Genomic DNA, 25,533 nt, shown 5'->3' on the forward strand with positions numbered 1-25,533 from the left:
AAATAGTTCTTAAAAGATGAGGCTACTAGTGTTTGCTCAGAATGCTAGAGACTCGCTCAGTGTAGAGGCAGAAATAGAGCTCGCTTATTATGGTTTCTGCTTCAATTCTCTTCTTATGTCAAAGGAAGTAACTGAAAGTAACTGATCAACAACCCCCAATCCTGGACAGAATACATATTTTATATGCTTTGGCTATGTCCCCACTCAAAATCTCATCTTGTATTCTAATAATCCCCACGTGTCAAGGGTGGGACCAGGTGGAGGTAATTGAATCATGGCGCAGTTTTCCCCATGTTTTTCTCATAATGAGTGACTCTCACAAGATCTGATGGTTTTATAAGCATCTGGCATTTCTCCTACTTGCATTCATTCTCTCTCCTGCAACCCTGTGAAGCGGTGCCTCTGCTGTGATTGTAAGTTTCCTGAGGATTCCCCAGCCATGCAGAACTGTGAGTCAATTAAACCTCTTTTCTTTATGAATTACTCAGTCTTGGGTATTTCTTCATAGCAGCATGAGAATGGACTAATATAATCTTTCACTAAATTCATAGTTTACGTAATTATTTTATCAAAGTGTGGTACCCAGTCAATATCAGAACAACCTGGAGTTCTTGATTAAAAGAAATATGCCTTCATTGCACCTTGAGGTTACTAAAAGAGAATTTTGGGGGGGGGCAGTCTTGGAATCTGCACTTTGAGAATGTCCCCAGGTAATTTTCGTGATTACTAACATTTGAGATCCCCAGCATGCGAATAAGAGGTTTGATTTGCTCCTCTCATAGAAACTAATTTTTTGCTCATAGAAACTGGGACTTGTCAGTAATGCTGAGATTGCTGTGTTTCTTTACAGAGAGAATTTTTTATCAATAAAAATTTTCAATTTTTTTTTAACAAAAATAGCTTATATCTAGCAAAACTATTTGAACAGCATAAGAAATGTAGGTTAGCAAGATGGTGGGACGTTCCCAAAACTTTCTCATTTACCATTTTGACCCAGGTGGGTGAACTTCTTTAAGGGAAACTTTGCTTCTCAGGTTAAACACCTGGGACTATCATTAGATTTATTCTTCTTACTGGACTTCCAGGCGAGTGGCTAATGGTGACAGAACACCTCTGTTTGTTGTAGAGACTGCAGTAATTTTTCTTGACTAGACAATTTGCTCTAACCTTCCATATATCAATAACCTTCTTATTCCAAGTGCTAAATATGGACGTTCCATTAAACTCTGTCAGAATTTTAGCGACTACAGAGCACAGCCACATGCTAATTGAGAGCTAATTGAGGTGTGAAATGTAAAGGGTTGCTCAGAGGTCTCCATTGCTTCCTTGCATTCTGCCATTTGTACTTCTGTTCCTTGACCTTCTAGGAGATCGCATTCTGGTTACCTGAACCAGTATAGGAAATGAAAAAACTTTGTAAGGTATAACAAGCTAGAGAAATATAATGCGATATTGTTAACATGTTGTCAAGAAAAGTGATGTAAAATGAAATTCTTCTGTATGTTTAAAGGGGCAAAAGCAAGCCATTTTTTAGAGAAAAAAATTCCTAAAATACTAGATTCCATATTTGTGAAATATTATAAGCTGATGCAATGTCCCCTGTTTTCCAGTCTTCCAAGGTCTCTTTAACCAGAAAGCTACTTCTATCAGCCCTATTTCTATTGCTGCATACATGATTTTGGGCATTGACCCAAACCTCAGACAATGAACTGGAGTAAAACAGGGCCAGCTGTCTAAGCAATGCTCAGAAGTTTGCCAACCCTAATGGGTGTTTATGGCCTTGGCACAAGCAAAGGAGGAAGAAAAAGAAAACTCTGGTGTGATTTGAGCCAAGCTTCTCAATCTTCTTGAATTTCTCCTTTATAAAATCAAAGTGTTGTATTAGATTATCTTTAATGCATTTAAAAGCTCTAAGGCTTTGAGTCTCAGTGAAACCTATGAGAAAGGAGAAAGGGAGAGATGAAAAAATGAAAAGAGGAGGGAACAAAAGGAGAGAATAGACATACACGGGGTTGAGAGAGCATCACATTAATTATCTCAGAGGTGATTCAATGATGTAGAGCAAGAAAGCACTTCATCTGGCATTCAAAGGAACTCAATAAGCAAATAAGTAAAGAAACAAACTACAAAAATCTTAACTAGTTTTCTCACTGGTCAAAAGTGATTTAATGTTCACTTGACACTTGGTTATTATTCATGTATCCCTTTGGGTACTACCTTTAGTTAATCTAGTTATATGGCATCACTGATACTGGCAATGTCAATGGCTTGTAAAAGCCATTAAATTGGAGGCAGTTCTGGGAAGAATGAAAATATGACTCTGAGAAATCTAAAAAGGTATCTCAGTTCCTGAATAAAGTCTCTGAAATATAAATAACAACTCCAATGTAAATGGTAGGGCACTTACCCTATCCACTTTCTTTGTTGGCTAATAATTATGAAAGCAAACGTTCAACTGCAGAGTCACAAAGTTTATAAATAATAACCATAAATGGGTAGTCTCTCTGTCAAAATGAAAATACCTTGACCTTGTTTCTTTTGGTTGATACTGTCCTCTAGATATACTATTAGAGGGTAAATGAAAATGGATATTTAACAAGAGTTTAGGAGAAATGTGTATGTATATGTTACTGTATAAATTTAATTTTAAAAGGAAAAAAATCTGCATTGAGAAGGCTAAAGCTTAGATGTATTTGAATGTATAGAACAGTTGGAAAGAAAGGGTGTTTTGAAGTTCAATCAATGAGACAGATCACTGGAGGGAGCTCTAACTTCACAACAAAGGCAGAAAGGAACTTTTCCTTTGTTCTCAAATTTCATGTACAGCTGAAGGACCCACCCCCATAAAAATCAATAATAAGTATGAAAAGTGTCCAAAAAAGAAAAAATGTCTTTTTGGACATTGTATATACCATTATAAAGGAAGACAGGACTGCTATTCACAACTGGCAATATTTAAACAAGTCAAAAACACAGGATTATATACAGTGAGAGCCTCGGTATACCTTTTGTATAAATAAAAGCTTAAAAATATATTCTTTATAACTTCTCCCGACTTCCATCCCTCAACGATAACAATGTAGACTCTTAGCAATTATTGATGATTATTGAGGTCAGCCCAGCAAGCTCTAATGATTATCTGGATCTGATGTTAACAGAGTTTGGGTGCCCCACGGTAAGGTGGGGACTTTGTAAAGAGGTATGGATGTGTCTTGGTCCCCTCCTTAGCAATAGCACAACTGTGTTTGTATCAGACGAGCTCTGTAAAGGGCACTTAGTTTTTCTATAGCAGAGTGGTGAGCTTGACAGCATCCTGGACTGCCAACCAGAATACCTGGATTTTGGTCACAGCTGACTTCCTAACTACATGTGAGCTTTTGGGCTTTATCTTCATGTTCCTGGTGAAGTAGAAATAGAAGTTTGAACTACATGGTTTCTACAGTCCCCTCTAACTTGTAAGCTATCACGTTACAATGCTCATTTAATTTTTTAGTACTAACTGATTATGGTGTGTAGTCACAGAAAGTGATATTTAGAGTTCATCTCTGCCTTTTAGAAGCACAAAATTCATGCTGAGTCTAACTTAAGAAATCCACAAAACATTTTCTAAGAGTTTTTCTATATTCTTTCTCCCATACACACTTTCTTCTCCTCTCATTACTTACCTTTTAAAGTTGGCTCCTAAGAAGAAAACCTGTAGTAGCATTCTGAAAAATGATGCTAGGAGGCTGAAGTTCTTTGGGATTGGCACAAGCTGATCCTGCATTGGGAATGCTGGCTAAGCAGATGGACTATGCAGCAGAGGCTTCAGGCTGAGTTTTATGGAGTGAAGGTGTTCCCTCCAGCCAACTACATAATTTATGGGGACCCTGCTCAAAAATCGTTATGAATTTTCAGATGGTGATAGCATAGTATGAAAGCAAGCACAGTGCCTTTTGAGTGTGGTGCCCTTGGTGCCCTGTGTGACTGCACAGGTCACATTACCCATGAAGCTGGTTCTGCCTGGAGAGGTGGGGACCCAAGGTTCAATAAGATAGATGTATAGGGCTAGGTTTAACTCCAAAAGTATTATTCACTGTAAAAAACCAAATACAAATAAATATAGTAAAATACAAATCAAACAACAACTGCCAGTTTATCTTTTTAGAAGGTGAGAAATTGTTTCAACAAAGAAGCTGTGATTGTGTTTGGGCCAAATCCTTAGAAAAAATAATTAAATAGTTTTGGAAAGAACACTGTGGAAAGGGGAGGTGTTGAAATCATACAATAATTATGTTTACATCAATTAAAAATTTTCAGTCTGAGAAGATGTAATGATTTCTTCCAAACAGTTTCAAGATATTGGAAAGCTAGCTGGAGATACAAACAGTGGCACAGAGAATGACAAATTTCCTGGAGGGGCTTTCAAAGCGGAGGCTTTCAAAATGCTGGAAGCTTTTAGTATACCTCTCCTACATACAGCTTTAAAATAACTAAACTGAAGTGTGCAATAGTTCAACTATATACTTTCTTTTTTTTTTCCTAGTATTTTATATTTGATTTCAAATAAGATATTATTCTAGTGGGAGAAAAGTTAGCTTGGAAATAAATATCCTGTATTGAAATCTTTGATCGGATACATTGTGGTTTCAAAACAACTTTGGTGCTATTTTTTCCCCTCCAACAATAGCCATTATTCTGTATCAATTAACTTCATGACGGTCTCTTTGGCGTATATTTTTGAGCTTAGAACTCCAAGTAAATTGTATGAATATTTCATATAGCATCTTTTAATTGGTATCAGCTGAAATCCAGAATAAGATAACTTACAGCTGTAAATTTGTTTTTCCCTTTTTCTGCATAGTATGATTTTAAGGCATCCCAACTGCTTCAGAGATGAGCCATTATCACCCTTGATATGTTATCTTAGAAGGCTTTCCTGTTGAACAGTTTTAACCAGCTGAAGTTCTCATTAGTGCCTCTGCTGCCATCTTCCCCTCTTCCCAGACCCTAACTCTCTTATTACTCTTTGCATTTACTCTTCTCCCTGGAAAGAAGCTGATATTCTTGCACTTTCAACTTCTTCTTATCCTGTACCAGTTCTCTTTCTCTCTTGAGTTTAAAACTAACGAATCTGAAAAATTAAGTCTTCCTGGATTGTATATTAGTGGACTATGTGCATGGGTTTCCTTAAGTGATATGTTTGCTTTTCCTTTGACCCTGCTGTTATCAGGAATTTTTAACACAATGAGTGTCTGGAAGGTAGGGTGTATGTCATGGGGGAAGGCCGGAAGGAGACATGAGTCAAGGCAATCCTGTTTCTTAGATGTATCATCCCTTTGAGGATAAGAGTCATGTTGGCTGACCAAAAATAATTTGGGGAAATTGAAATTTAGGGATCTGAAGACAGGCCTTAATTATGGCCTTTGCACTTTATTCACAATGATATTAGATTGAACTTGAACTTCTCAATAGCATAGCCCTCAGGGCTAATACTTTTGTTATAACTTAAAATGAAACTGTTTCATATTGAAACCTATTGGTTATTTCTTTAACAAACCCTCTAGGGTATTACCCCTTCAGCCTACCTTTCCTGACTCTGCTATATTTATAGCATTATGACAAGGTCCCAAAGAACACTGTGGAAGGCAATCTGTAAAAGTACTTTTTACCTAGAATTTTAGAATAAAAAATTACTCTGGAGAAAAAAACATGGTAATTATAGCTTAGCATAATAATGTAGAGGAGACAGACTGCAATGAAGTAAGTTCAATCATTATCATTATTATAGTTTTGGGAAGTCATTAATTACTGAATTTTTAAGTACTTTTTTACTAAGACAATGTTTTTATTTATGCAAATGATGCCATCAAATAAGTGTTCTGTGGGTGGCAAGGAATTATTCTCATCATCATCACAAAATCTTCTAAGCATGCTGCAGAGAAGTATGCCATTTATGGCTAAAGTTTACCCAATTGCATAAGGAAACAGTGTTCATTTCTACTCAGGGGTTTGTCTTAAACCTTTAATTTTGAAATAATTTTAGACAAAGGAAATTTGCCAAAGTCATAGAATTCTTGTAAAGCCTTCACCCAGCTTCCTCAAATGTTAATGTCTTACATAAACATGGTATGATGATCAAAACCAAGGAATTATCATTGGCAAAATACTATCAACTAAAGATGGTATTTGAGTTCTAACAGTTTTCCCATTAATGTCCCTTTTTTCCTGTCACAGAACCCATGGAGAATCCCATAGTCATTCAGTTGTCAAGTCTACTTGGCCTCTCTACAAAAGTTCCTCAGTGTTTCCTTGTATTTCACAATTGTGATTATATTTTAAACAAGATTTATTTCTCTGAGTTGAATAATAATTTAAAAACTTCAAAATCCCTGACATTTGGGAACTTTAGGGGAAAATTACATATATTCTTTGAAATATTTTAAACTAGTATTCTTTAATTGTAAAAGTATTCATTTAACATTATGAATTAAAATCTATGGGAATTTGAAAATTTTTGGAATAATTTTTTTTCACATTGGCTGTGGTTTTGTAACGGCGAGTTTCAAGCTAAAATAAAACTTTTATTAGAGACTTTTGGATTTACGATTTAGAAGATTTTTTGGAAGCAATGAAATTAGTATTAGAGGCTCTGTGGCCTCTACAACTTAAATTAGAAATTTTAACAATCATATGGCATAAACCGTTTGACAACTTTACTCTTTAAATGACTCAAAATAAATTTCAGAGTAATGTAGTCAAATTCTGCATGTAAACACTTGTGTATATATTGTGTTTCTAATGTAACTTCAGTTCCTTGAAGATACTGTTTATATTCAAATTCTGTATACTCTATATGTCTATATGTGTACATACAATTATATATAAGATAATTATGTATAATGTATAATATATAATTTTATATCACATAGTAATTATAAAATAGCTATATATAATTATATATCCCTCTTTGTGTGTATATGTATATATCTGTTTATAATTGTCTACAGTATTAGTGAAATGCTTTACTGAGATTATTTGAAAAATATATATTCTTTAATAAGAGCTATTTCATGTAAAACAAATAACCTACTTCATCAGATTGGAGTACAAAAGTCACAATTCTTTTATAAATAAAATTCAGATGACTGCACCTCCATCCATCTCACTGATCAAAACATTCTTCTTTCTACCCCAGGGTCAATAAGAGCTATTTTGTGTAATGTCAATGTCCTACTTTGTCAGCTTGATGTATTAAAGTCACAGTTCTTTTTCTTTTTTGAACATTCTATTTTTTAAAAAAATTAATTTTTTTATACTTTAAGTTCTAGGATATGTGTGCAGAACATGCAGGTTTATTACATAGATGTGCACGTGACATGGTGGTTTGCTGCACCCATCAACCCGTCATCTACATTTGGTATTTCTTCTAATGCTATCCCTCTCCCAGCCCACCACCCCCTGACAGGCCCCAGTGTGTGATGTTCCCCTCCATGTCCATGGGTTCTCATTGTTCAACTCCCACCTATGAGTGAGAACATGCAATGTTTGGTTTTCTGTTCCTGTGTTAGTTTGCTGAGAATGATGGTTTCCAGCTTCATGTCCCTGCAAAGGATATGAATTCATCCTTTTTTATGGCTGTGTAGTATCCCATTGTATATATGTGCCACATTTTCTTTATCCAGTCTCATTGATGGGCATTTGGGTTGGTTCCAAGTCTTTCCTATTGTGAGTAGTGCTGCGATAAACACACATGTGCATGTATCTTTAGAGTAGAATGATTTATAATCCTTTGGGTATATACCCACTAATGAGATTGTTTGGTTAAATGGTACTTCTGATTCTAGATCCTTGAGGAATCACCACACTCTTCCACAATGACTGAACTAATTTACATTCCCATCAACAGTGGAAAAGCGTTACTATTTCTCTACATCCTCTCCAATATCTGTTGTTTCCTGACTTTTTAATGACTGCCATTCTAACTGGCATGAGATGGTATCTCATTGTGGCTTTGATTTGCATTTCTCTAATGACCAATGATGATGGGCTTTGTTTCATATGTTTGTTGGCTGCATAAATGACTTCTTTTGAGAAGTGTCTGTTTATATCCTCCACCTGCTTTTTGATGGGTTTGTTTTTTTCTTGTAAATTTAAGTTCCTTGTAGATTCTGGATGTTAGCCCCTTGTCAGATGGCTATATTGCAAAAATTTTCTCCCTTTCTGTAGGTTGCCTGTTCACTCTGATGATAGTTACTTTTGCTGTGCAGAAGCTCTTTAATTAGATCCCATTTGTCAATTTTGGCTTTTGCTGCCCTTGGTTTTGGTGTTTCCATCACGAAGTCTTTGCCCATGCCTATGTCCTGAATTGTACTGCCTATGTTTTCTTCTCGGAGTTTCATGGTTTTAGGTCTTACATTTAAGTCTTTAATACATCTTGAGTTAATTTTTGTATAAGGTATAAGGAAAGGGTCCAGTTTAAGTTTTCTGCATATGGCTAGCCAGTTTTCCCAACACCATTTATTAAATAGGGATTTTTTTTCCCCATTGCTTGTTTTTGTCAGGTTTGTCAAAGATCAGATGGTTGTAGATGTGTGGTGTTATTTCTGAGGCCTCTGTTCTTTTCCATTGGTCTATATATCTGTTTTGGTACCTGTACCATGCTGTTTTGGTTACTGTAGCCTTGTAGTATAGTTTGAAGTCAGGTAGCATGATGCCTCCAGCTTTGTTCTTTTTGCTTAGGATTGTCTTGGCTATATGGGCTCTTTTTTGGTTCCATATCAAGTTTAAAGTAGTTTTTTTCTAATTATGTGAAGAAATGCAATGGTAGCTTGATGGTGATAGCATTGAATCTTTCTCTAATGGTAGTGTATTTCTGTGGGATCTGTGGCGATCTCCCCTTTATCATTTTTTAATTATGTCTATTTGATTCTTATCTCTTTTTCTCTTTGTTATTCTGGCTAGCAGTTTATCTATTTTGTTCATTTTTTCAAAAAGTCAGCTCCTGGATTCGTTGATTTTTTTTTTTTTTTTTCCTTCCAGGGTTTTCCTGTCTCTATCTCCTTCAGTTCTGCTCTAAGTTATTTCTTGTCTTCTGCTAGCTTTTGAATTTGTTTGCTCTTGCTTCTCTAGTTCTTTTAATTGTGATGTTAGGGTGTCACTTCCACTTTCTCCTATGGGCATTTAGTGCTATAAATTTTTCTCTAACCACTGCTTTAGCTGTGTGCCAGAGACTCTGGTATGTTGTGTCTTTGTTCTCATTGATTTCAAAGATCTTATTTATTTGTATTAATTTTGTTATGTACCCAGTAGTCATCCAGGAGCAGGTTGTTCATTTTCCATCTAATTGTGTGTTTTTTAGTGAGTTTCTCAACTTGATTTCTAATTTGATTGCACTGTTGTCTGAGAGACTGTTATGATTTTTGTTCTTTTGCATTTGCTGAGGAGTGTTTTACTTCCAATCACGTGGTCAATTTTATAATAAGTGCTATGTGATGCTGAGAAGAATGTATATTCTGTTGGAGTGGAGAGTTCTGTAGATGTCTACCAAGCCTGCTTGGTTCAGAGATGAGTTCAAGTCCTGAATATCCTTGTTAATTTTCTGTTTGATCATTGATCTAATATTGACAGTGGGGTGTTAAAGTCTCCCACTATTATTGTGTGGGAGTCTAAGTTTCTTTGTAGGTCTCTAAGAACTTGCTTTATGAATCTGGGTGCTCCTGCATTCGGTGCATATGTATTTAGGATAGTTAGCTATTCTTGTTGCATTGATCCCTTTACCATTATGTAATACCCTTCTTTGTCTTTTTTTGATCTTTATTTAAAGTCTGTTTTATCAGACATTAGGGTTGCAACCCCTGCTTTTTTTTTTCCTTCTTTCCATTTGCTTGGTAAATCTTCCTCCATCCCTTTATTTTGAGCCTATTTATGTCTTTGCATATGAGATGGGCCTCCTGAATACAGAGCGCTTATGGGTCTTGACTCTTTATCCAATTTTCCAGTTTGTGTCTTTTAATTGGGGCATTTTGCTTGTTTACATTTAAGGTTAAGATTGTCATGTGTGAATTTAATCCTGTCACTGTGATGCTAGCTGGTTATTTTGCCTGTTGATAGTTTCTTCATTGTATTGATGGTCTTTACAATTAATCACCTGCCTGCTTCATTGATCTCATTGGGAGCTGCAGATAGGAACTGTTTTTATTCAGCCATCTTGCCCAGGTTGAACCAGAAAGTCACAGTTCTTTACAAAATAATATTAACATTCTGTATCTCTGTCTCACCAACGAAAGTATTTCCTCTTCCCACCACTCCCACCATTCTCTCTGACAACCAGGCTAGACTCAATGTGCACTGAAGTGCCCAGAGTGGTTTGATGAGCCCCTGAATTAAAAACACGGCTCATCATACAGGGGCTCATCAAACTTACCTGGATGCCAGGTAATGAGAACTTTTTTCACAGGTACAAGAATGAGAAGTGTTGTGCAGCTTGACCAACACTGCTGGAGTCCACACACACACACACACACACACACACAGCCCCAAAAGAAAACTAAGTCAGAGATCATTTCAGTTTCCATTCCCTCCAGACCAGGTGAATCCACTCAATCAATTGAATATTCCCATTCTAAAGGAGTTCACTTGTGTCAGTCCCAGTCCTTACTTTCTGGAGTGTGGAGCCCTTGTGTGTCTCCTTGGTCTGAAGCATGCTCTATTGTAATCTTAGACCAATTGCTTTGGAGTGGATTCCTGCACTTCCCTGTCCAACTGGAGACTCTCCTTATGTCCTGTCACTACCATCTCTGAAAGGTACAGCATTGACAGCCAAAGGATGAGTTTCTCTGCTCCTAAGGCAGCATCCCAAGGGCACTTTCTGTTTCTCTCAAGAAGGAAGACCTTGCAGAAGGAGAAGTGGAGGACTTGTGTCACTGCCACATATATGCTTCCAATAGTTTCCTAATGTCTACTGATATCGCTTTCTACTGTCCACTGATGATACCAGTGCTTCTTGAGAAGAATCTGTGTATGTGGAGGTGGGGTGGTTGAAGTCTGGAGTAGAAAGTATTTTCCCATCACATTGTGTTCATTATGATCACCCCACACCACCATGTGACTGAGTTTCTGGTGCCATTACCTTTACCATCTTTATACTCAGAATAGTGGCTTAATAAGACAAGATGGGTTAAAAGGAGTTTCAGAGTCAAGGATGGGGCCCACATATTACAAAAATAAGTTCTACCCAGTGGGAGAAGTATCTAGACTTGGTGGACATAGTTAGCTTTTTAATAATACATTTTAATTTCTTTGGGTCATTTTTTTCTTATTTAAAAGGAAGGACTTTGATTATATCAGTTTCAGGTCTTAAAAAATATTTGTATAGAAGCATCTACCATCTAGTAAATTAAAATAATAGAGAGAAAGTACAGCGTGAGGGAGGGATATGGTAAAAGATAAAAGCCCAATTGTGAGCTAGGTTGTGCTGACCACAACCCAGTATGTGATAGGTCATTTTAGATACAGGTGTCCTGCAGCCAATTAGAGGAAGTGATATGGTTTAGATCTGTGTCCCTGCCCAAATCTCCTGTCGAAATGTAATCCCCAGTGCTGGAGGGTGGGGCCTGGTAGGAGGTGACTGAATTATGGGGGTGGTTTCTCATCTTCCCCCTAGTGTTGTTCTTGTGATAGATTTCTCACGAGACCTGGTTGTTTAAAAGTGTGTAGCACTTACCCCATCTCTCTTGGTCCTGCTCCTGCCACCGAAGATGCGTGATCCATCTCTGCCTTCTGCCATGAGTAAAAGCTCCCTGAGGCCTGCCCAGAAGTAGATGCTGCCCTGCTTCCTGCACACCCTGTGGAACTGAGCTAATTAAACCTCTTTTCTTTAGAATTGCCAAGTCTCAGGTATTTCTTTACAGCAATGTGAGAATGGACTGATAAAGAGAGGAAACGCTGCTTGAAACAGGGACTGGGGCTTTAAGTCATTACTACTTAGTCAGCATTCTATTTGGAAAGAGTTGAGGAAAATCATATTACTGGTATGGAGGGAAGAAAAGAATTACCTTGAAGCTGCATTTGCAGATCATGCTTACTCCTCCTCCTCATCTTCCTTCTCCTCCTCCTCTTATAAGATTCTATGTTAACTTGTAGCGGGGTTTGCGGTTAAATAATGAAGGAATGTGTTGGAGAAGAAACACCATGTTCCTCAAGGGACAACTTGGTACTCAAAATACAGAGCAATCTCTGCATCCATACTTTACACACAGAATTTCTCTGCAGCTCAAAAAGCTTTGTGGAAATAATATGTAATTTTATATTTTGTAGTAGAAATAAAACCAATTTGTTGCTGAATATACAAATGTATTCAACAACAAATATTTATTCAGTTCTTAGTATGGACAATGTAAGGCCATAGTATGTCTGTTCTAGGTATTCATAGTATGTCAGTTCTAGGTAAACTCCAAGAGGGCAGACATTTTGTCTGTTCTTTTTCTTTTTCTTTTTCTTTTTTTTTTTGTATTTTGAATATAAAATTTTAAATTTTTAAGTGTAAGATTTTTGGGGTTTTGTTGTTGTTTTTTGACACAGTCTCGCTCTGTTGCCCAGGCTGGAGTGCAGTGGAGTGATCTCGGCTCACTGCAACCTCTGCTTCCTGGGTTCAAGCGATTCTTGTGCCTCAGCCTCCCAGGTAGCTGGGATTACAGGCATGCACCACCACACCCAGCTAATTGTTTATCTTTTTGTAGAGACAGGGTTTCCCCATGTTGGCCAGGCTGGTCTCAAACTCCTGTCTTCAAGTGATCTGCATGCCTCAGCCTCCCAAAGTGCTGGATTTACAAGTGTGAGCCACTGTGCCTGGCCTTTAACTGTTAAGTTTATTTTGTGTTCATAAGAGTCAATCAGTGTAAAAATTAGCTAGTCCTGAAATTAACTCTACCACAAATAAACATATTCATTTATTTGTTTTTTACTCTTTTTCTAAGGTGCCTTGTGCACAAAACAAATATAGCATCATATTTGGATTTATAAATGTTTGTTTCAAAGCCTGTCTTCTCTGTAGATCATGGAGCATGATACCTACACAATGTAGGCATTTAATAAATGCTCATTGAATGGATTCTTGATTATCTGGGTTAAGTGGAAAACAGTGGTACAGGTACACAAAAGCAGTTGCACTTGGAATGATTTTAAACATATTATGAACCCAAACTTTGCATGATAAAGTCAGCAAACTCAAAGTTTCCTTACCTTTTGCTAGCTTTCAGAAAGATCTACTGTTATGTAACTTTTATTCATACAAAAATTTAAATTGTTTTGCCTTCCATTCATTTTGGCAGTAAGTTTTTCCCTCACAAACTCTTGCTATCAGTAGATGAAGTAAAATCTTAATTCTACCTCACCCTCCAGCACCATCACTAGCTAATCGAGTTTTACATAAAGGATATATCTCTTCATTGCTGTATTGAATTTTTAGAATTGCTTCCTCAGTACAGTTGTAAGGCTTTGAAAATCTGTTTGTAGAGTTGGTGATTGGGTAACATATTTTGAGTGAAGTTGTAAAGAGTCCATGAATAACAAGAGCAGAAAAGAAGAAAAAGATATAGATTGAATCTAAGGATGTTAAAATGCAATTTTAGCTTTTCCTTTCATAATAGGCTTCTGCCTTCCTTTTTTTTTCTACATTTGAATGAGGTACATGGAAGACTGAGCTACTTAAAAAAAAAAAAAAGCCTTCATTGTGATTCTGTTTCTTTTTTCTTTTTCTTCATTTCTTCCTTCTTTCCTTTTTTTTTTTTTTTTTTTTTTTAAATTAATGTAGGCATTCTTTTCCAAAAGCTGATATCCTGAAGTAAGTACTGTGTAACACTTTTCTTCTTTTGGTGATTTGAGTCAATGTTTCAAATTGGAAAAGAAGAAAAAGAAGAAATTTGTACTCAATCCTCTTGCCTTTTTGCAGCTTCGTTTGCATAAATGTGCAATTTTTGTAGGGGTGATGTACTGTATTGAGAAATTCAGAGACAGCTGCCAGGGCCATCTTGCAGGGAAGCTGTGCTCAAGTTGAAATTTAATTTAAATATTTCATTTCATTATCATAGATTACAACACTAGTAGTAAACTCACTTCTTTGGAATCAGCACTAATCCAATCCATGAAAATTCAATTACCCCTCAGTCCTCTTAGTCTACACGTTTTTTGTAGCTAAAAGCAGAGAACTTCAACTTGGCAATGCAGATTGCCTGAAAGAACACTGGACTTTTTACTTAGAAAAATCCTAATCCCAAAACTTTAGATGACAGAATTCAATTTAATTAACTAAAGAATTGTATGTATTGATGTTCTCCAGCTACATTACCAGGCATGAATGCAAGTCAAGTGACGTCTTTCATTTTCCACTAATCTTTTAAACAGCCATTTATTTGTTAAGTTGCTGCAATTAACTGTTGATTTTTACCTCACCTTGAGCTTTGCTTCAGATGCTGGTATCAACATTGAAACTAATGGTGCATGCTGGTGATTAATGGTTACTTTTTTGCTCAAAAGAAAGCTCCCTTTTCTTACTAATGATTATGAATTTTTTAAATGAAAGTGCCATTTCCAGAAATACGTGTACTGTTTGTTATTAGCTAAGATTGTAGACATTATTTGAATCACAAAAATATAGAGAAATATATTATGATTTCCCTGATATGGTAAAAACCATTGTTGCCATTATTATTGTTTGTGATGAATGGATTCCAGTGGCTTTTCCATTACCCAGCCTCATCTGGTTTAGATGTAATTTTAGCAAATTTCTTTTTGGAAATAACAATTTAACCCCAAAGGGTAATTCCAGTCAAAGGGAAATGATGTGAAGGTGATGATCTTTATATCTAGTTTCTTATAGCTCAGACTGCATTAATGGCATACCAACAGGGCATCAATGAATTAAATGCATGCACACTATACACATACTCATACTTATGCTAACTCTCACACATAAAGCCAGTGGAAAAGACATATCTTTTGGGAATATTTTTCCTAAGCTAACTACAGGCAAATTTCTATCTTTCATTTTTAGAAGGGTTGAATGAGATACACCCTCTTCTCCATTTTGGACCTTGACATTTCCATAAACCTCTTCTCATATAGGTTTGAATAGAGAACAGACTGATGGAGTCAATATTCAATCCTGAAAAGACCCTGGTGGGGGGACACAAGGAGACCTCAGAATCACCACGTAGTTAAATCAGTGTGCTTATCTTTCCTACTGTGATGGATCATACCCTTTGGTCATAGGCCCTTTCCTTTCAGCTATGGAAAGCAAATTTTATTACTTTTATTAAAGATGGATCCTGTCCACACATTCATGACATTAATATCCCAGTATAAAATGCACCTTGTCCCTCTGAGTTTGGCACCTATTCTGCTGACAGTGTTCATATTACATTTGGAAAGGATTTGCCATTGGCATTGTTTTAACTTCTGTTTTTTAATTACTTTTATTGCCACATAATTTTGAAATTTATGGACAATGTTTAAATGAGTTACAAATGGCTGGAATTATGAAGTAATAAAAATGAATGAAAACTGCTTCCTATCTTAATGATTTTTAATGGGTTCTTAAAGATGAAAGAAAATAAGGATGTGCCACAAGCGTCACAGCTTGGAAGGGGGTAACCTTTTTGCCATATAGTGCTATTTTCCCCCAAGTGAAAATGTAGAATAGATCCTAGGAGGCTCAAGAGTCATGGCACTGTGTTTGACTGGTATGGTTTTCACTGAGAGGGCTTAATGTACACAGGCACTCATACTCGTGAACAACATTCTGCTGAGAGTAGACAAGAATCGATGAAGGCTAGAGGCATAGAAGTATATGTGAATTGGTCCCCAAAGATTCATATGATGTTTCTTACTCTTGAGGACCTCATAATTTATCATGAAAAAGAAATACACATTTACAAAACCCAGAACAACATTAGTGGCACTGTCTTCTAAAGTTCTAGGGTCTTGGTAGAATAAAGTATTAAAGGGATTTGGAAACTAGAGAGATAGTTGTGGTCTAGAAAATGCTCTTAAGAAAGGTGAACCTTGCTCTGGACTTGGAAATATTTAAGGGAAAGGAGGATGAGAGGAGATTTCAGATAGGAAATAAACTTGGAGAGATAAGAAAAAATGTGTCATATTGAAGAATAGTATCGAGTTTTTTAATAAGTGAAGATGTGCTTAATGCAGGAGATTAGTGCTAATAAAAATAAACAATATTTACTGAATGAGTTCTAGGGCTCAAAGCAATGTGTTAAGTGCATTTCATGAATTATCTCATGTGATTTTTTTTCCTTATGATCATCAATAACATATTAGCTGACTTCACATTTATACTTGAGCATCTTGGCAGTAGGAACTAGTTTAAATCTGAAAACATTCATTGATTTGATTTGGGCGAATTGCTATGAGATGGCAGAAAAGGCAAGAAAGCAGCTGAGAAATTATTCTGAAAATCTGGGTGTCTATGAATTAAACCATTCATGAAAAAAGTGAATTTATCCAATGGTGTGCTGATAAATATTTAGCAATTGGCTTTCCGTGGGGGGAAAAAGTCATGATTTGAGAATTTGGCTCCTTCTGGGGTGTAAATAACAATGGCTGAATTCAGGCTATTGGTGTAAGATCAACTGGCTCACAAAATTCCTGAAAACTTAACAATTGGCTCTTGCAAGTCGGTATGAATTGGCTTCAGCATACCACTAAATTAATTCTAGACACAGATAAACTGAAGAAGGATAGAGATTTTGATGAATGGGCTATATGGAAAGAGAAGAGAATATTTCAGAAGTGGCATCCAGTTTTATAGCTTGAGGGAAAGAGATCCTGGGCGTCACTAACACATGGCGGGGCAGCACCAGCTGTGTCTAAACTGAGTAACAGTCTCATAGAGATGGTACTAGTAGCTCCTGCAGGCAAATGTTTATATGGTTTTCACTTGCTTAGAGGAGAAAGTTTTCTGCCTGGATGACTGAGGAATGAGCATGGTATTTGGGTTAATGATAGGATGGTGTGGTACAGCATTCTGTGTCCAGTAAAGTTTACCATGGAGTCATTAAAACAGAAAGGCTGAGACTGACTGAGGACTCATTTTCACCAAGGATTTCTTTGAAACAGAACGTGAAAAATCAACATTATTTATTTCTCCAGGTAGAAGATATGGCATAGAGCAGGAAAAGGGGCTTGCTTTCTATTTGTGACACTGTGAGGATTTCAGAGACATGAAACGTTTTCTGGAGATGCTTAGAAATACCTGGGGAAATTGGAGAAACTCTCAACCACAATGAAGTCCTCTCTCTTCAGGTATGAAGTGAAATTCCAATGTTAACCATGTAACTTTGTAACCAAAGGTTTCTTAAGCCTGGAAAATGTAGATCAGGAAAAAAAGACCTGGGAAATTTAGGATGGGAGGAGATGAGCATGAAAGTAATCATATTATGTCTGAGATGGTAACCAAGAAAATATGTCTTGGTATGCAGTCAAAATAAAAGCCCAGGCGAGGTGTAGTGGCTCATGCCTATAATCCCAGCACTTTGGGAGGCCGAGATGGGGGGATCACAAGGTCAGGAGTTTGAGACCAGCCTGTCCAACATGGTGAAACTCCGTCTCTACTAAAAACAAAATATTAGCTGGGCATGGGGGCGGGCGCCTATAATCCCAGCTACTTGGGAGGCTGAGGCAGGAGAATCGCTTGAACTCAGGAGGCGGAGGTTAGGGGGAACAGTGATCGTGCCATTGCACTCCAGCCTGGGCGACAGAGCAAGACTCCATCTCAAATAAATAAATTAATTAATTAAACAAACAAACAAACAATAAAAGCCCAAAACTCTAGTGAAAAGAGCAGAAATAAGGAGGAAAAGTGGGAGTCATTAAATCTACAACTTTTGGCTAGGAGGGAGGATGAATAATACAAGTCAGGAAGGGTGAAGGAAGGAGATTATATTGCTTCTGTTGAAGACTTCAAGGAGAGTATTACTGTAAGTATAACCAATATTTGCCAATACACAATCTTGGGTGTGTATCATCAATAAATTCATTTTCCCCATGGTGCCTTAGCAATAACCATTTCTGTGCCATGTTTATCCGTCTCTTAGTTTACAGATCTCTGGGCTTCTAAACTCCTCACTTATGAATATTATCAGACTGGTGCTGGGCAGCAGATATGCCAAGCGCACACTCTCAGTAGTCCATATGTCAAAACAGAATGCCTTGCCATTCACTTTCTGAAGACTTCACAGTACATTGTGTCTTCACTGATGTTTTGTTGGCAGGTAGTTTTTGTTGTGTTTGAGCCTCAGGAATGATTTAATTCACTTATTCCCTTGAAGGGAGTCCCATTAGCATTTTTTTCCTCCTTGTCTGAGTAGAACTCAGAGCAGAGAGGTTACATCTTCCTTCTTTTCCTTTTATTAGTGGTTGAAGATCAGGGCAGAGCTCTTGCTAAATGCTCTAATCCCAAGCACTACTGGAAACCCACTTTCCTTTTTGCTTCTAGCTAGCCAAATTCCCAATGTTTGATTAGTAAATTTGACTTAAAATTTGTAATTCTTTTAGTCTTTTGCTACAAAGCATAGCATAAGACACACACTCACATGCCCACGCACACACATACACACACACACATACACACATACACAGATTTCCAGCTGAAATGGCTAGACTCCCAAGTGTTATATAAAGATTAGGGTGAAAAGTAGCAATTTCAGGTTCCTAGCCGATTCACAAAGGAAAATATTATCTAGAAAATATTCTCTCTATTGCTCTTACCTCTGAAACTCATGGCCTTAGGCCACTGAATTCAGGTTTTAAAATTTAAATTATAGAGATTGATATATACAACTTTAACCTGCAGATATTGGGTATGTAGATTTGTTACTTTAATACCTTCACACTTTATTATCTTCAATTTTAAAAAAATTGCTTGCATTTATGTTAAACTTTATAGCACTTGTTTAAAGAAAATACATTTTCGTTGTGCATATTGGTACTTTTTTTCTAAAGATTTTAAATTCTGCTCAATTTCCCAGCTCCATTCCAAACCATGAGAATGATCTCAATTTGTACTTTATGAATTAGTGGTTCACTTCTTCCTTCTTTCAGATCTCATGCTTTTAAATTCATGCTTTTTATTTTTATTTTTTTGCTTATCTCTTTCTTTATATAGTTCTTTATTTCTGAAACTGACTCTTGCTTTCTATGCTTACCTTGATCACCTGGACTTTCTTTATTTCATGTTTTTCATCTTTCCCACTCAGCTACCTTCTTTTTCTCAGGGTATCATTGATGAAAAGAGTCAAACTCTATGAAATATTTGAAGAGATTTATTGTGAGTCAAATATGAATGACCATGGCCCATGACACAGCCCTCACGACGTCCTAAGACTATGTGCCCAATGTGGTTGGGATACTGCTTGGTTTTATATATTTTAGGAAGGCATGAGACATCAATCAAATACATTTAAGAAATATATTCGTTTGGTTTAGGAAGGCAGGACAACTCAAAGCGGGGCTGCGGGGAGGCGGGCTTCCAGGCTGTAGGTAAATTTAAGCATTTTCTGGTTGACAACTGGTTGAGTTTGTCTAAAGACCTGGATCAATAGAAAGGAATGTTCGGGTTAAAGATAAAGGATTGTGGAGAATAAGTTTTATTGTGCAGAGGAAGCTCCTAGATAGCAGACTTAAGAGAAAGCAGGTTATAAATTGTTTTTTATTGGGCTTAAAAGGGTGCTTGGCTCTTAGTTGATTATCTCCTGGGTCTGGGAAGGAAGGAAGGAAGGAAAACAAAGCGGGAAGAGGATTCTCTATATAATGTGAATTTTTCTCAAAAGAGATTTTGCAGGGCAATTTCAAGGTATGGCAAAGAAATATATTTTGGGATTAAGTATTTTTTTCCTTGTTTCGTAATATTATGCCAGAGTCAGATTGAAAAGTAAGTCACAATATATAGGGTCAAATAAAATCCGTCTAAGACACACTCACATGTACACGCAAATACGGACACACACACACAGTTCCAGTTGAAATGGCTAGACTCACAAGTGTTGTATAAAGATTATGGTGAAAAGAATGAGAATTTATAGTTTGTAGTATATGACTCCATAGACTCCTTAGGTAGGAATTTGGGTGAGATAAAAAATTGGACCTTAGTCATCAGTATAAACATCCTCAGATCTTTCCCATCTGCAGAGATATCTTTTCCTGTTCATGTCAACACTTTGCATATTTGTCCATTTCTTTTTCACTACCCTTAAGCCCAATTCTTTGTAAGAATAGTCTGCACAGCTTCATTGTCATTAGTTTTCTGTTTTTCTCTAATTCTTCAATTTTTTACAATTTGTTTTCTGTTCCCATTACATCACCAAAAAATGCCCTTTTGGAGATTATAATACGTTTCTAATAACCAGTCAATATGCTTGCTTGTCTTGGTTTTGTTGATTTCCAGAGCTGTAGGATTTGACTTTATTAGCAGTCCTAATTCCCCCTGAAATTATTTTCCCACTGTCTTCTGCAAATCAGTTCTATTTTGGCTACATTTTTACTTCTCTGATCTTGACTTCTTAGACCTCTTCCTCCAGCTCCATCATTCTGAAACTTTATTTTATTTTTAATTGAGAAATAATAATCATACATCCTTACAGGGCACAATGTGATATTCTGATATATGCATAAATCCCTCATATTATTTCACTGGGATCTGTTCTTTACCTCTTTTCCCTCTCTGTTTCATTTAAACAAATGCTTCATTTAGCTAAATTAATACTTACTGAGCACTTATTGCCTGCAAATAATTGGGTGCTAAGCATGCCTTAGGGTGCCTCCTCTGTGGTCCTGTTCAGAGAGATTGAAGTGTCGTCTTGCTCAAAGAGACCTCTATGACCTTTGATTATATGTAAAATCTCTATCATTCTTTACAGCTTTTGGCTTAGGAATTTATGATCCTTGTTAAAATGCAAAAAATGTTCTTCAGTAGGCTTCACACATTAAGTCAGCTACACCTTAAGTCAAAATAGAAAAAATACTCAAATTATCTAACAGAACACAGACCGAGAGGTGTAAAATATAGGAAAGGTACATTTTAATGAGGTAAGAGAGAGGAATGGGGGAATATTAGGTAATATGAAGCACTCCCTGGAAAAAGTAAACCTGTGGTTTGCCCCCATGGGTTTTATAGGCAAAATTTCCAAGGGCTGGCTGTGGAAATGCGTAAATTAGAAAACCAGAAAATAAAATTGTAAGTAAATTCCCATGACTAAATAAGCTCAGCATTTTGAAAACAAGAGTTCTTTGCAGAGTGTATATTCCTGCTACAGTTTCATTTTTTTTTCTGTATACTCTCACAGTTCTCAGTAAATGAATTTGAGTCACAAGAGATCAGCTTCCCAGAGGTGCTTTGTCTAATTAAGAACGATAATAATAATAAAAAAAATCTCCATTAAAGCCTTTACTCTGGGAAAGCCATTAGGATGCTACTAGAGTGACAGCAGGTTTTCTTCCAAGTTGAAGTGTTTGCTTTTACTCAAGTTCAATGATTATTAATGAATATTCTTTTATACCAGGTAGTCCTAGTGGACATTTCCAGGGTGAACGATAAGATACCCCGTAACGATAGATGATCCTGTAGTTTAACATAGGTGTTTTTGACTACTAATGAAAAAATGAAACAAATTCAGCTTCCTGGCACTTCTAATAAAATATTACTATTTTTACAATAGTAATGCTTTAATATTTCAATATGGTCTGAAATGTGGCCTTGAAATATATTTTTAACAAATTCGTGGATCTTAAAAATAATTAGAGGGCAATGGTGACAGAAACTCAGTGTTTTAGAGTATTAATTGAAAACTACCAGTTGTATGATTTTTTTTTCATTTTAAACTTATTTTCTGTTCATACTATTTTTAACATAGATTCAGTGGGGATTCACTCACTTAGAAATTCTTTATTATGTGGGGTTCTTACTCTAATATTTATGTATGAATTTTAAGCCTATGTATCTTGGTACTTCCTGGCTTGACTATGTGCATATAAAATTTAACAGAACTTATTATCAAAGTGACAATAATTCTATCTTCTGCTTTCTATATTTAAGGAGAATAATACATTTAGAGAATATTAATAAGAGTGTTCCTGCAGTCACAGGTCATCGATTATTTAAGGGCTACTTTTGTAAGTATTTTTAAAGAACAAATGTTTTAGCAATGCCACTAAAACCAGTAAGGATTAGTTTGCATATGATGCAATTTATGGCATATAGTTATCTAATGACCACAACTATTATTTGTGTACCTTTTCCATCACAACGTCTTCACCCTGCCGTCCTCCAGTGCCCAGAACTTCCTAGTGTAAACTGGGTGGCCTCCCTCCTCCTGGTTTTCTCACTTTCTGTCTCAAATTTACTTTTTTTTTCCCTAAGGGTTCTGAATCTCTTTTATTAGCACAGAAATAACAGGTTTAGAATGTATTACAAAAAGAGCTCAAACTGTTCATATACAGCAACTGGGCTTGCTAGGGAATAGAAGAGGGAATTCTTCAGACTACTGTACAAGGACACAAAGACTCCTCATCCTAAACAAAGTATTAAGGTATGTAGACAAGTTTCTTGCGAGACAGAAAACAGAGAACTCCACAGTCACTATAACACATCCCTTAAGGAACAGGCATGTGTTTGTAGGAAGCAAACAAAGCTTTCCATAGAGAAACCACCTTCACGTGATGATTAAGTGCACTTGGGTTTCGTTTCTGCATCTGTCACTGGGTGAATGAAGATGCAATCTTCAGGATGTTCTGTGTCATCCATTTTATAATATATGATGATGCTATTGCAAGCATAGTCCTAGCATTACTGAAGGCAAGTGATGTGATGCTCTTGGGGTACCAATGCAACTGGCACAGTTGCTTTTTGTTAAATGGATTCCAAGTATTTACAAAGCCATCAGAACCACCTGTGGCAAATGTATTACAGATATTCTGGAAAGAAATGGCATTAACTGGGTAAACCTGCTCAATATTATTTTCTTTTAGTCTGTGACATTTGAAGGCATATTTCTTCTGTACCTCAGGGCTTGGGCCAAGTACTCAACTGCCACTCTGCCTTCAATAGAGCTTAATACATAACCCTGCTTGTTTGGAGATGCTTGTATGCAGTGAGTCTGGTATTTCAGGCTGGACTCCCTGCTCTGGTGCACATAACCCATGTTCCATAAGCCGCACACCAACACTCTGAGGCCCACTGTTCTCACAGCCAGCCAGTCTCCAGACAGTGAGAAGGTATATACCTTTTCAGGCTGAGAGAAGGTCCTGGCGTTACCACGATTTTTGGGATCCCACAATTTAACTGTCTGATCCCAACTTCCAGTAACCATCACATTCACTTCTGGACAGTATTCGACACATCTGATGGGGACATCGTGGGTCCCAACAAGATTTTCTTGATCTGTGTTCCAATCATGCATTTTCAATTGATGATCTAGTCCTCCTCTCCAGGCCTGCGCTGGATCGTAGAAGGCTCAGTCCAGGACGGCACCGGTGTGCTGGTACCTGAGTGTATGGACCTGAGAGGGAGAGCCATTACCTGAGCACGTGTCCCGCACATTGTAGAGGAGTACTGACATGTCCCAGGAGGAGACAAGCAGGAACTGGGAGGTGTTGGGGCTAAACTCCAAGGAGATGACATCCTCTGGTGGCTAGGTCAGCTTAAGCTCATTAGAACGGGTCATCCCCTGTGATCTGCCCTGCCAGCTGATGGCCCGGGAAGTCTCTGGAGAGTCTGCTCCCGCAAGCAGTCCCCTCACCTCACTCGTGTTGTCTTCATTGTCATTGTGGCCTCCCCGCGCCGTCTCCCCGTGCCGCCTCCCCGCTCCGCCATCAAAAGATACATTAACAAGAGTAAACCATAACAAATTTGTTCAAACATTTACATGACCGAGGAGTCTCCAGAGATGAAGACCCAAAGCCCCAGGGAACACTATTTTTATACTTGGGTTCTACAGCCATGTAGAAATGGGACTGGACAGAAGTAGTAGGATCTAATAGTAGTAGACTGAGTGGGGAGACCCAGCAAGGCCTGTCCAGTTTCTTTTTGGTCTCTGTGTGTGGCGTTTCTTCCTCCTGGTTGTGGGTCTGTGAAGCTCTTCAAGAGAGAAAGATGGGAGAAGGAAGAGAGTGACCGTTCTAGGTTTTATGACTTTGGGGAAGAAGGGTTCTAATTTCTATGATCTGCCATGGGGAAGAAGACTTCTGGTTTCTGAGGCTCAGCTCAGGGGAGAATGGGGCAGGAGAAGGTCAGAGATCTTGCTTCTGGGGTCTTCTAATCTTAATTCAAAGTATTTAGCATGCCGGGGTGCCAGGCTTTGGGGTATTGTTTTCTGGGCCCCGATACCATTACCACTGTCAAAATAATGAACATGTGCTACTCTCAAAAGCTTCTCTCATGCTCCTTTGCAATTTAACTGTTTCTCATGCCTCCTGGTCACTTCTTCCATCCCTCACACAACCAACCAGTCACTGATATTTGAAAAGCTGAGAACTGGGCCAGGCGCGGTGGCTCATGTTTATAATCCCAGCACTTTGGGAGGTCAAAGCAGGTGAATCGCTTGAGGTCAGGAGTTTGAGACCAGCCTGGCCAACATGGTGAAACCCCATCTCTACTAAAAATACAAAATTAGCCAGAGGTGATGGTGCACCCCTGTAATCCCAGCTATTTGGGAGGCTGAGGCAGGAGACTCACTTGAACCTAGGAGGTAGAGGTTGTAGTGAGCCAAGATCATGCCATTGCCCTCCAGCCTGAGCAACAAGAGTGAAACTTTATCTCAAAAAAAAAAAAAAAAAAACCAAAAAACTAACAATTTTAAAACAAGTTTGTGCTTTGTGGTGAATGCCCTTAGTAATGCAACAAGTGTGGTATTTAGAATTCAATTATTTGTCCCTCTAACTTATTCTGTTACATACTTGAAATTGATTAGACACAGGTCTGCTGCAAAACGAGAGGAGTATTTTAGAGTAGCACTGTAAATGGTCTGATTTTATATAACGATGGCAACTTCAACAGTTTTGTGGTAAAAAAATATCAGAAACAAATTCTGTGCATGCAGAAACTTGGAGTGGCAGCTTCCAAACCTTTTGAAACCCTAAAATTTACATTGTGGCTTTAACTGTAGTTTGCAACTCTAGTTGCACATTAGAATCACTTGGGGAGCCTTAAAAATGTTGATGACTGGGTCCCATCTTGACTGAGTTAAATCAGAATCTCTGGCAGGGGGTTAAGTCTCCGGGATGATTATGATTTAAAAGCTCCCAGGTGATTCTAACATGTAGCGCGCTTTGAGCATCATTGCTCATAATTGTACTCATAATTAAGTGTTCTTCTTGGAGAGCCAGTTTCAGATGTTATTTTCTTAAGGATTTTACCCAGAATTGATCATTCTGCATCACCATGTCCTCTCAGAAGGTTGGCTTGCTATGGTAAAGTAGTATTTCAACATGGAAAAGAAATGATTACTGTTTACAGAGAGGAAGATGTGATTTATCTTCCTCTCTTGA

At 37.4% G+C, this 25,533-nt stretch overlaps 1 pseudogene; it reads right to left on the bottom strand.

The window, feature by feature from the left end:
• Positions 1 to 22,711: 22,711 nt before the first annotated feature.
• LOC111520381 lies at positions 22,712 to 23,711 on the bottom strand (annotated as a pseudogene).
• Positions 23,712 to 25,533: the final 1,822 nt, after the last annotated feature.

Source organism: Piliocolobus tephrosceles, chromosome 8 (assembly GCF_002776525.5).
Source record: "Piliocolobus tephrosceles isolate RC106 chromosome 8, ASM277652v3, whole genome shotgun sequence".
NCBI classification, from domain to species: Eukaryota; Metazoa; Chordata; class Mammalia; order Primates; family Cercopithecidae; genus Piliocolobus; species Piliocolobus tephrosceles.